Here is a 10,966-nt window from a genome sequence, read left to right as displayed (position 1 = left end):
AACTGTGATTGTACTCGAAAGAGTTACAATCTGTGACTGTTGATAACTCGAAAGAGTTTCAGCCCGTCCTCCCCACCCCCTCCCTCCTCCAGCCCCAGCGGGTTTATTTATTTATTTTTTGGGGTGTTTGGTTTCCTTTCCCCTTGTTCCCGATCCAGGAGTTTTATTTTCGCCTCCAGACCCGCCCGTTTTGCTGAGAGTTTGGGTTTAAAAAGCGCATTTTCCCTTTGCAAAGGGCGCAACTGATGATCAATATTCACCCTCCACCCGCGGGAGTGACCGAGCTGGAGACTCGCTCCACTCGGCTCCTCATTAACCCCAGTTTAACACACACCCCGGGGGGTGGCTGAATTGGCCAAGCGCCGCCCCCCCTCCCTCTCCCCGGCTGAGCCCAGGGATGCTGCAGGAGGCTGTGTAAATTCAGCGGTCTCTCCGCAAACTGCGGCTCGGTCCCTGAGACAAATTCCCCAAAGCGGGAATGGGAACTGGGACCCGGTGCGTTTCCCTCCGGCTCGAGGGTCCCCTCCGACCCCCACCCCGGGACCCCCCGCCCCCCCGGGACCCCGACACCCCCCCGGACACCCCCGGACACCCCCTTTGCACCGACCCGGCTCATTCTGAACCCAAGAAAGGACCAGCAGACTCACCGCCCTCCCAGTTACCCTCACTCCCTCATCACTCTCACTACCTCATCACCCTCACTCCCTCATCACCCTCACTCCCTCATCACCCTCACTACCTCATCACCCTCACTCCCTCATCACCCTCACTCCCTCATCACCCTCACTCCCTCATCACCCTCACTCCCTCATCACCCTCACTCCCTCATCACCCTCACTACCTCATCACCCTCACTCCCTCATCACCCTCACTACCTCACTCCCTCATCACCCTCACTCCATCACCCTCACTACCTCACTCCCTCATCACCCTCACTACCTCATCACCCTCACTCCCTCATCACCCTCACTCCCTCATCACCCTCACTACCTCACTCCCTCATCACCCTCACTCCCTCATCACCCTCACTCCCTCATCACCCTCACTCCCTCACTCAGTCATCACCCCCTCCCCTGGGGCCAATTCTCATCTTTCCCCATCTCACCCGCCTCCAGCGCTTGTACCCTCACTCCCCTGTTCCTCCTGTACAAAACCCTCACTCCCCTGTTCCTCCTGTACAAAACCCTCACTCCCCTGTCCCTCCTGTACAAAACCCTCACTCCCCTCTCCCTCCTGTACAAAACCCTCACTCCCCTCTCCCTCCTGTACAAAACCCTCACTCCCCTCTCCCTCCTGTACAAACCCCTCACTCCCCTCTCCCTCCTGTACAAACCCCTCACTCCCCTCTCCCTCTCGTACAAAACCCTCACTCCCCTCTCCCTCCTGTACAAACCCCTCACTCCCCTCTCCCTCCTGTACAAACCCCTCACTCCCCTGTCCCTCCTGTACAAAACCCTCACTCCCCTCTCCCTCCTGTACAAAACCCTCACTCCCCTCTCCCTCCTGTACTAAACCCTCACTCCCCTGTCCCTCCTGTACAAACCCCTCACTCCCTTCTCCCTCCTGTACAAACCCCTCACTCCCCTCTCCCTCCTGTACTAAACCCTCACTCCCCTCTCCCTCCTGTACAAAACCCTCACTCCCCTCTCCCTCCTGTACAAAACCCTCACTCCCCTCTCCCTCCTGTACAAAACCCTCACTCCCCTGTCCCTCCTGTACAAAACCCTCACTCCCCTGTCCCTCCTGTACAAAACCCTCACTCCCCTCTCCCTCCTGTACAAAACCTTCACTCCCCTCTCCCTCCTGTACAAAACCCTCACTCCCCTCTCCCTCCTGTACAAAACCCTCACTCCCCTCTCCCTCCTGTACAAAACCCTCACTCCCCCTGTCCCTCCTGTACAAAACCCTCACTCCCCTGTCCCTCCTGTACAAAACCCTCACTCCCCTGTCCCTCCTGTACAAAACCCTCACTCCCCTCTCCCTCCTGTACAAAACCCTCACTCCCCTCTCCCTCCTGTACAAAACCCTCACTCCCCTCTCCCTCCTGTACAAACCCCTCACTCCCCTCTCCCTCCTGTACAAACCCCTCACTCCCCTCTCCCTCCTGTACAAAACCCTCACTCCCCTGTCCCTCCTGTACAAAACCCTCACTCCCCCTGTCCCTCCTGTACAAAACCCTCACTCCCCTGTCCCTCCTGTACAAAACCCTCACTCCCCTGTCCCTCCTGTACAAAACCCTCACTCCCCTCTCCCTCCTGTACAAAACCCTCACTCCCCTCTCCCTCCTGTACAAACCCCTCACTCCCCTCTCCCTCCTGTACAAACCCCTCACTCCCCTCTCCCTCCTGTACAAACCCCTCACTCCCCTCTCCCTCCTGTACAAAACCCTCACTCCCCTCTCCCTCCTGTACAAACCCCTCACTCCCCTGTCCCTCCTGTACAAACCCCTCACTCCCCTCTCCCTCCTGTACAAAACCCTCACTCCCCTCTCCCTCCTGTACTAAACCCTCACTCCCCTGTCCCTCCTGTACAAACCCCTCACTCCCCTCTCCCTCCTGTACAAACCCCTCACTCCCCTCTCCCTCCTGTACTAAACCCTCACTCCCCTGTCCCTCCTGTACAAAACCCTCACTCCCTCTCCCTCCTGTACAAAACCCTCACTCCCCTGTCCCTCCTGTACAAAACCCTCACTCCCCTCTCCCTCCTGTACAAACCCCTCACTCCCCTCTCCCTCCTGTACTAAACCCTCACTCCCCTGTCCCTCCTGTACAAAACCCTCACTCCCTCTCCCTCCTGTACAAAACCCTCACTCCCCTCTCCCTCCTGTACAAAACCCTCACTCCCCTCTCCCTCCTGTACAAAACCCTCACTCCCCTCTCCCTCCTGTACAAAACCCTCACTCCCCTCTCCCTTCTGTACAAAACCCTCACTCCCCCTCTCCCTCCTGTACAAAACCCTCACTCCCCTCTCCCTCCTGTACAAAACCCTCACTCCCCTCTCCCTCCTGTACAAAACCCTCACTCCCCTGTCCCTCCTGTACAAAACCCTCACTCCCCTCTCCCTCCTGTACAAAACCCTCACTCCCCTCTCCCTCCTGTACAAAACCCTCACTCCCCTCTCCCTCCTGTACTAAACCCTCACTCCCCTGTCCCTCCTGTACTAAACCCTCACTCCCCTGTCCCTCCTGTACTAAACCCTCACTCCCCTGTCCCTCCTGTACAAACCCCTCACTCCCCTCTCCGCCCGGAGGCGGGTCTTATCTTTAAGGGGGCGGAGCCTCCGATTTTGCTAAATTCCCATTTTCACTTTCGGCTCAGGGTCGGACCCGATGTCGCGATTGAGAAAATTCCCACAGATTTTATTATCCAGCTTTTCCCGAGCGTTCAGCAGCCGCCCCTCCCCCACCCACCCAGCCCCCACCCCAAACCCCCTCCCCGAGCCCCTCCCCCCCACCCCAAACCCCCTCCCCCCGGTGTGTGGGGCGGGCAGTGAGGGTCAGTCCCCGCCCCCCCCCCAGTGCCTGTCCCGCGGCGGCTCCTGTCTGACGGGTTCCGGGATGTATCAGTTTTTGGAGACAGTGTTGCCAGTGCCAGCACGTGGTTCCATGGTGTAATGGTTAGCACTCTGGACTCTGAATCCAGCGATCCGAGTTCAAATCTCGGTGGAACCTGCTCCTTTTGTTCCCTCTTAAACTTTGCCTTTTCCCACTGCCAGTGTTGTCCTGAAGTCAATTTTCCGCCTTCTGACCTGGTTTTTTATTTCTCTTTTAAAATGTTATTCAGACGGTTTGTGCAACAACAAGTCTGGCTGTTCAAAGACGGACTGTAAACTGCACCCACAGAGGACACTCTGCAATGAGAAAGGCTGTTTCATGTTTCTGCCGAACATTTTCACCCCCATTTCTCAGCATTTACAGAATCGCGGAATTGTTACAGCGCAGGAGGAGGCCATTCAGCCCATCACACCTGCACTGGCTCTCCAGATGAGCAATTTGCTTAGTGCCAATCTCCTGCCTTCTCCCCGTAACCCTGCACATTCTTCCTTTTCAGATAACAGTCTCATTCCCTTTTTGAATGCGTCAATTGAACCTGCCTCCACCACCTTCCCAGGCAGCACATTCCAGCCCTTAACCCCTCACTGCGTGGAGGCTTTTTCTCAACTCACTTGTGCTCCTTTTGCCAATTACTTCAAATCTGCGCCCTCTCGTTCTCGTTCTGGATAATGTGGAATGGTTTCAATTATTTCCCAGATTCTGGGCATAACCTTCTGCTGCTTCCAGGCTCTTTGAAAATCATTCCGAGGTTAATCCCTCCCTTCTGCCACCCTGGAGTTGGTTCCAAGTACTGGGCAGCTTCATGTACACCAAAGTCTTAGAATAATACAGCACCAAAGACCATTCAGCCCATTGCACCTATGCTAGCTGGCTGAACAAATGTTTCCCACTCCTGCTCCTTCCCTGCAAATAGCTCCTCCTTTCGTATTTATGCAATTCCCTTTTGAAAGGCCCGATTGGATCTGTTTCCACTGCCCTTTCAGGCAGCGCATTCTAGATTATAACAACTCATTGTGCGAAAAAAATCCCCACATTTTAGCGTAATTAGAGAGAATATTATATTCCTGGAGAGAGAGGGTGTCCTAGAGGGACCAACGACAGAATCTATTTGGTTAGAGTTAAGAAACGAGAGAGGTACCATTACACCTCTTGGTTTATTCCACAGGCCACCAACTAGAGAACTGGAGAATTGAAAGTTTTGTACCCTTTGTTCAAAAAGGGTCAAAGGATAATCCCAGCAACTATAGGTCAGTCAGCTTAAAGCTTCCTCACCACTGAGGTTAAGAAGTATTAATCTGGGACAAATTGGACAAGTGTGGATCAAGTGTGGCATCCCATTCACCACCTTAAACATTCACTCCCTCCACCACCAAAGCGCATTAGCAGCAGTGTGTACCATCTACAAGATGCAGGAACTCACCAAGGCTCCTTAGACAGCACCTTCCAAATACACGACCTCTACCACCTAGAAGGACAAGGGCAGTAGTTGCATGGGAACACCACCACCTGGAATCATAGAAAGTTGATGGCACAGTAAGGGGCCACTTGGCCCATCGTGTCTGTGCTGGCCAAAATAACGAGTCACCCACTTTCCAGCATTTGGTCCTCTAAGTTACGGAACTTGAGATGCATATCCAGACACCTTTTAAATGAGTTGAGGGTTTCTATCTGCACTACCCTTTCAGGCAGTGAGTTCCAGACCCCCACAACCCTATGGGTCAAAAACATTTCCTCATCACCTCTCTAACCTTTCCACCTGGAAGTTCCCCTGCAAGTCACTCACCATCCTGATTTGGAAATATATCGCCGTTCCTTCACTGTCGCTGGGTCAAAATCCTGGAGCTCCCTCCCTAACAGCACTGTGGGTGTACCTACACCACAGGGACTGCAGCGGTTCAAGAAAGCAGCTCACCACCACCTTCTCAAGGGCAATTAGGGATGGGCAATAAATGCTGGCCCAGCCAGCGACGCCCACATCCTGTGGAATAATTTTTTTTTAACTTAAAAGCCAGCAAGTTTTTGCAAAGGAAAATCTTGTTTGACTAACTAAATTGAGTTTTTTGGTGAGGTAGTAGAGAGAGTTGATGAGGGTAATGCAGTTGAGGTGGTGTACATGGACTACTAAAACACGTTTGATAAAGTACCAATTAACAGGCTTGTCAACAAAATCAGCCCATGGAATGAAAGGGACAGTAGCAGCATGGATACGTAGTTAGACGTGTGACAGAAAACAAAGAGTAGTGGAGAACGGTTGTTTTTTGGACTGGAGGAAGGCATACAGTGGAGTTCCCCAGTGGTCAGTACCACGACCCCTGCTTTTAAATATTAATGACCCAGACTTGGGTGTACAGGACACAGTTTCAAAACTTGGAAGTATTGTGAACTGTGAAGAGGATAGCGACAGATTTCATTGGAAGGGACAGGCTGATGGAATGGGCAGACATGTGACAGATCAAAGTTAATGCAGAGAAGTGTGAAGTGGTTCATTTTGGTCAGAAGAACTAAGAGAAGTAATATAAAATAAAGTGTACAATTCTAAAGGACGTGCAGGAGCAGTGCGACTAGAGGGTACATGTGCATGAATTGTTGAAAGTGGGAGTGTAGGTTGAGAAAGTGATTAATAAGACATACAGTACCCTAAGTTTATAGATAGGATATAGAGTGCATGAGCAAGGAAGTTATAAAACACTAATTCAGCTTCAAATGGAATATTGTCTCCAATTCTGGGCACCACACTTAAGGAAGAATATAAAAACACTAGAGGGAGCAGGAAAAAATTACAAGAATGATTCCAGGGGTGAGGAACTTTAATGATCTGAATAGATTGGAGAAACTGGGGCTGTTCTCCTTTGAGAAGAGAACATTGAGAGAAGATTTGATTGAGGTATTCAAAATCACGAGTGGTCCAAGCTGAGTAGATAAAGACACCATTGCCATTGATAGAAGGATCAAGAACCAGAGAGCACAGATTTAAGGGGATTGGCAAAAGAACCAAAGGCCACATGAGGAAAGACAATTTTGTGCAGTGAGTGGTTAGGATCTGGAATGCATTTCCTGAGCCTGTGGTGGAGGCAGATTCAATTGTGGGAATTGGATAACTATCTGAAGAGAGAATATTTGCAGGACCACAGGGCAGTGGAGTGGGGCCACTCTTGCAGAGAGCTGGCATGCTCACAAAGGGCTGAATGGCCTCCTGTGCTGTAATCATCATATGGTTCTATGACCTCCATCTAGCTTTTTTACCTATGGTTACTGACTCCCCTGCCAACTTCTCCCTATTTACTCTATTCATGTTTCTCATAATTAAAACAAAACTTAACGTCTGGAAGGAGAATAACATCTCCAAGTCTCTCCACATTACTGAGGTCCCTCAGCCCTGGTCCTACTCCAGAAAATCGCCTCTACTCCCTCTACAAAGCCTCGATTTTCTTGTTAAAATGCGGAGCCTGGAATTTGACACAATCCCCCAACTGAGGTCTAACCAGTGATTTAGAAAGGTTTAAAATAACCCTCTTGCTTTTGTACTCGATGTCTCTATTTTTAAAGCCAATGTTCCCCTCGCCTTTCTTAACAGATTGATCAACTTGTCCTGCCACCTTCAAAGATTTGTCGTGAAGTTACCTTTTACTAGTTTGAATTCTGCCTGGAGTATTCCAGATTAACCAAAAACCATCTTCCGAGCCTCTGTAAAATCACAACTCAGGTACTTGCTTTCTAAGTTGAAATTCCAGGCCTCTCCAGTATCGATAGATGCTGCCCTGTCCATATGGACATGTTTTCAGTCATGTTTAGGTCTGCACAGACCCTTCTGTCACTCCTCAGGAAAGAGAGCAGCAAGGTGCTCAACGATTGCTAACTCTTTGCCTTCCTGCAGCACCACCCATGAGAAGGGAGAGGGCTCACAATGCTTTACATTAAGGAGGAAAAACAATGCATTATGGAGGGAAAAAAGGGCTACGACTAGGGTGAGGGCTTGGTGGAAGGGAAGGATTTTCAAGCACAGAAGTTGCTGGCAAGATGACTTGCAGGGGCATGAATGTAGTGGCCGAATAATTGGCTACTTAGTGAGGCAGAGGGCAAAGGCCAGTGTTTGAAGATTGGAGAATATAGCGCTGGTGGAAATCATTAAGACAGGGCAGTCCGAGATCATAGAAGGATTTGAAAGCATGGATGAGGACAAAAAGACGAGAAAAACGTTCAGTGGGGGACTTTGACAGAGACCTCAGAGCAGGTCAGATTTTAAGAGCCAAAGACAAAGGGATAAAGAGGGAGAAAGTAAAGTATGAAAGAAAGCTAGCTAGAGATATAAAAACAGGTGGTTAGAGTTTCTACGAGTATTTGAAAAGGAAAATAGTATATAAAGTGAGTGATGGTCCTCTGGAGAGTGATTCTGGAGAATTACTAATGGAAAACAAGGAAATAGTGGAAATGTTGAACAGGTATTTTGTCTGTCTTCACTGTAGGCGACTTGGAAAACTTCTCAAAGATACTTGGAAATCAATGGAGAGGAATTTAAAATAATCAGCATCACCAGGGAAAAGGTGCTGGGAAAACTACTGGACCTAAAGGCTGACAAGTCCCCAGGGCCAGGCGGCCTGCATCCTCGGGTCTTAAAAGAGACTGTAGAGTTAGTAGGTGCATTGGTTATAATCTTCCAAAATCCCTTAGATTCTAGAAGAGTCACAGTGGATTGGAAATAGTTAACGTAACACCTTTTTCAAGAAAGAAGGGAGACAGAAAGCAGGAAACTATAGGCCTGTTAGCCTAATATCTGTCATAGGGAAATTGCTGGAATCCATTATTAAGGAGGTTATAGCAGGATCCTTAGAAAATACTTGACTCAACATAGTTTGTGAAAGGGGAATCATGTTTAACTAATTTATTAAAGTTCTTTGAGGAGGTAACAAGCAATGTGGATAAAGGGGAACCTGTAGATGTAGTGTACTTGGATTTCCAAAAGGTATTTGATAAAGTGGCATATCAAAGGTTACTACACAAAACGAGAGCTCACGGTGTAGGGGGTAACATATCAGCATGGATAGGGGATTGGTTAGTTAACAGGAAGCAGTGTGTAGGGATAAATGCATCATTTTCAGGTTGGTAAGCTGTAACTAGTGGAGTGCCACAGGGGTCAGTGTTTGGGCCATAACTATTTTCAATCTATATCAATGACTTGGATGAAGGGACCAAACATATGATAGCTAAATTTGCGAATGACACCAAGATAGGTAGGAAAGTAGAGTTGTCAAGTGGAGGTAAAGAGTCTGCAAAGATTATAGATAGTTCAGATGAGTGGGCAAAAATTTGGCAGATGGAGTATAATGTGGGATATGTGGACTCGTTCACTTTGGCAGGAAGAATGTAAAAGCAGAATATATTATTTACATGGTGAGAGATTGCAGCACTTATTGGTACAGAGGGAGCTGGGTGTCCTGGTACATGAATTACACAGAGTTAGTATGCAGGTACAGCAAGGGATTAGGAAGACAGATGGAATGCTGTCCGTTATTGCAAGGGGAAGGGGGCAGAATATAAAATTAGGGAAGCTTTACTGCAGCTGTACAGGGCCTTGGTGAGACCACATCTGGAATACTGTTTGGTCTCCTTATTTGAAAAGGGATATAAATGCATTAGCAGTTCACAGAAGGTTCACTCAACTTATTCATGGGATGAGGGGCTTATCTTATGAAGAGAAGTTGAACAAGTTGGGCCTTAATCCACTGGATGAGAGATGATCTTATTGAAACATAGAAGATCCTGAGGGAACTTGATAGGGTGGATATCTGGAGGATGTTTCCTCCTTGTGGAGACTAAAACAGGGGGATACAGGTTCTCAATAGGAGTTTAAGAAGAGGATGCTTTTAAAACAGAGATGAGGAGAGTTTGGTTTCTCCTAGAGGATGGTTAGTCTGTGGAATTCTCTTCCTCAGAGAGCAGTGGAGTCTATTCAAGGCTGAGTTAGACAGATTTTTTCACAGACAAGGGAGTTGAGAGTTATGGAGATCAGGCTGGAAATCGGAGTCGAGGCCACAACCAGTTCAGCCATGATCTTACTGAACCGCGCAGCAGGTTTGAAGGGCTGATTGGCCTTCTCCTGCTCCTAAATCCGTTGTTTCAGATGCTTGAACAGATTGCCAGTGACAGATTGGGTCAGGGGATTGGGGGCGGTCCCTCATGTCTATTCATACAACACCATTGCTTCCTTTCATTGTTCTTTCCAGGCTATAGGTTTACTGTACAAAACACTTGATGTGTGCTCCATAGTAATAGTGCCTTTTCATATTATGTATTTCAATATTAACCCCTTTAGCTCGATGTTATCCAGATCACTTATTTAATAATCTATATCTGCTTCTCTCCTCAGCACAATGCCTTCATCTTTCTCCAACGCAATCAGCTTCATTGAGAATAAAAAAAGATTTACAGTACATCGCTGTAGACCTCAAATGTAGTAATCCCCGGATTACTCCCACTGTTGTGTGCCAGTGAGTACAGGAATAGGAGGATAAGGCAGATGAATGCGTGATTGGAAAGGTGGTGCAGGAGGGAGGGCTTCAGGTTCCTGGGACTGGTTCTGGGAAAGTTGGCACCTGTACAAGTCGGGCGGGTTACACCGGAGCAGAGCTGGGACGGAGTCTCTTGCACGGCGTTTTGCTATTGCTGTTGGGAGGGGCTTTAAACTAACTCGACAGGGGTGTGGGAACTAGGGGAGAATATTAGAGAGGACTACCAGTGTGCATAAAATGCTGGGAGAGACAGATAATACTGGAATAGAGAATAGTAAGTTAATAGGTGGAGTCGGGGTGAGGGAGAAAGTAACAAAATCTAAATCAGGGTTACTGTGCATGTATGTGAATGCACGGAGTATAGTAAATAAGATTGGGGAGTTACAGGCGTCAGTTGCCATGTGGAAATATGATGTTCTGGTGATAACCGAGACCTGGCTCAAGGAAGGGCAGAACTGGGTGTTAAATATTCCTGGGTACAAGGTGTTCAGAAGAGACAGGAAAGGGGGCTCTGGTCGCCTAACTACAGGAAGGATATCAGTAAGATTGAGAGAGTGCAGAGAAGATTTACTAGGATGTCTTAGGGAGTTGAGTTACAGGGAAAGATTAAACAGGTTAGGACTTTATTCCTTGGAACGTAGAAGAGTGAGGGGAGATTTGATAGAAGTTTACAAAATTATGAGGGGTATAGACAGAGTAAATGCGAGTAGGCTCTTTCCACTTAGATTAGGAGAGATAAACACGAGAGGACATAGCTTTAGGATGAAAGGGGAAAGGTTTGGGGGGAACATTAGGGGGAACTTCTTCACTCAGAGAGTGGTGAGAGTGTGGAACAAGCTACCATCTGACGTGGTAAATGCGGGCTCACTCTTAAGTTTTAAGAATAAATTAGATAGATACATGGATG

At 48.5% G+C, this 10,966-nt stretch overlaps 1 non-coding gene across 1 annotated transcript; it reads left to right on the top strand.

Moving 5' to 3' along the window:
* Positions 1-3,598: 3,598 nt before the first annotated feature.
* Positions 3,599-3,670, top strand: trnaq-cug (transfer RNA glutamine (anticodon CUG)). The gene has a single exon. It is a non-coding gene; the product is annotated as a tRNA-Gln (tRNA).
* The last annotated feature ends 7,296 nt before the right edge of the window (positions 3,671-10,966 follow it).

The sequence above is a fragment of the Cetorhinus maximus genome, chromosome 29 (assembly GCF_964194155.1).
Source record: "Cetorhinus maximus chromosome 29, sCetMax3.hap1.1, whole genome shotgun sequence".
NCBI classification, from domain to species: Eukaryota; Metazoa; Chordata; class Chondrichthyes; order Lamniformes; family Cetorhinidae; genus Cetorhinus; species Cetorhinus maximus.
Note: the sequence above shows the minus strand (reverse complement) of the source record. Positions and strands in the feature narration are given on the sequence as shown.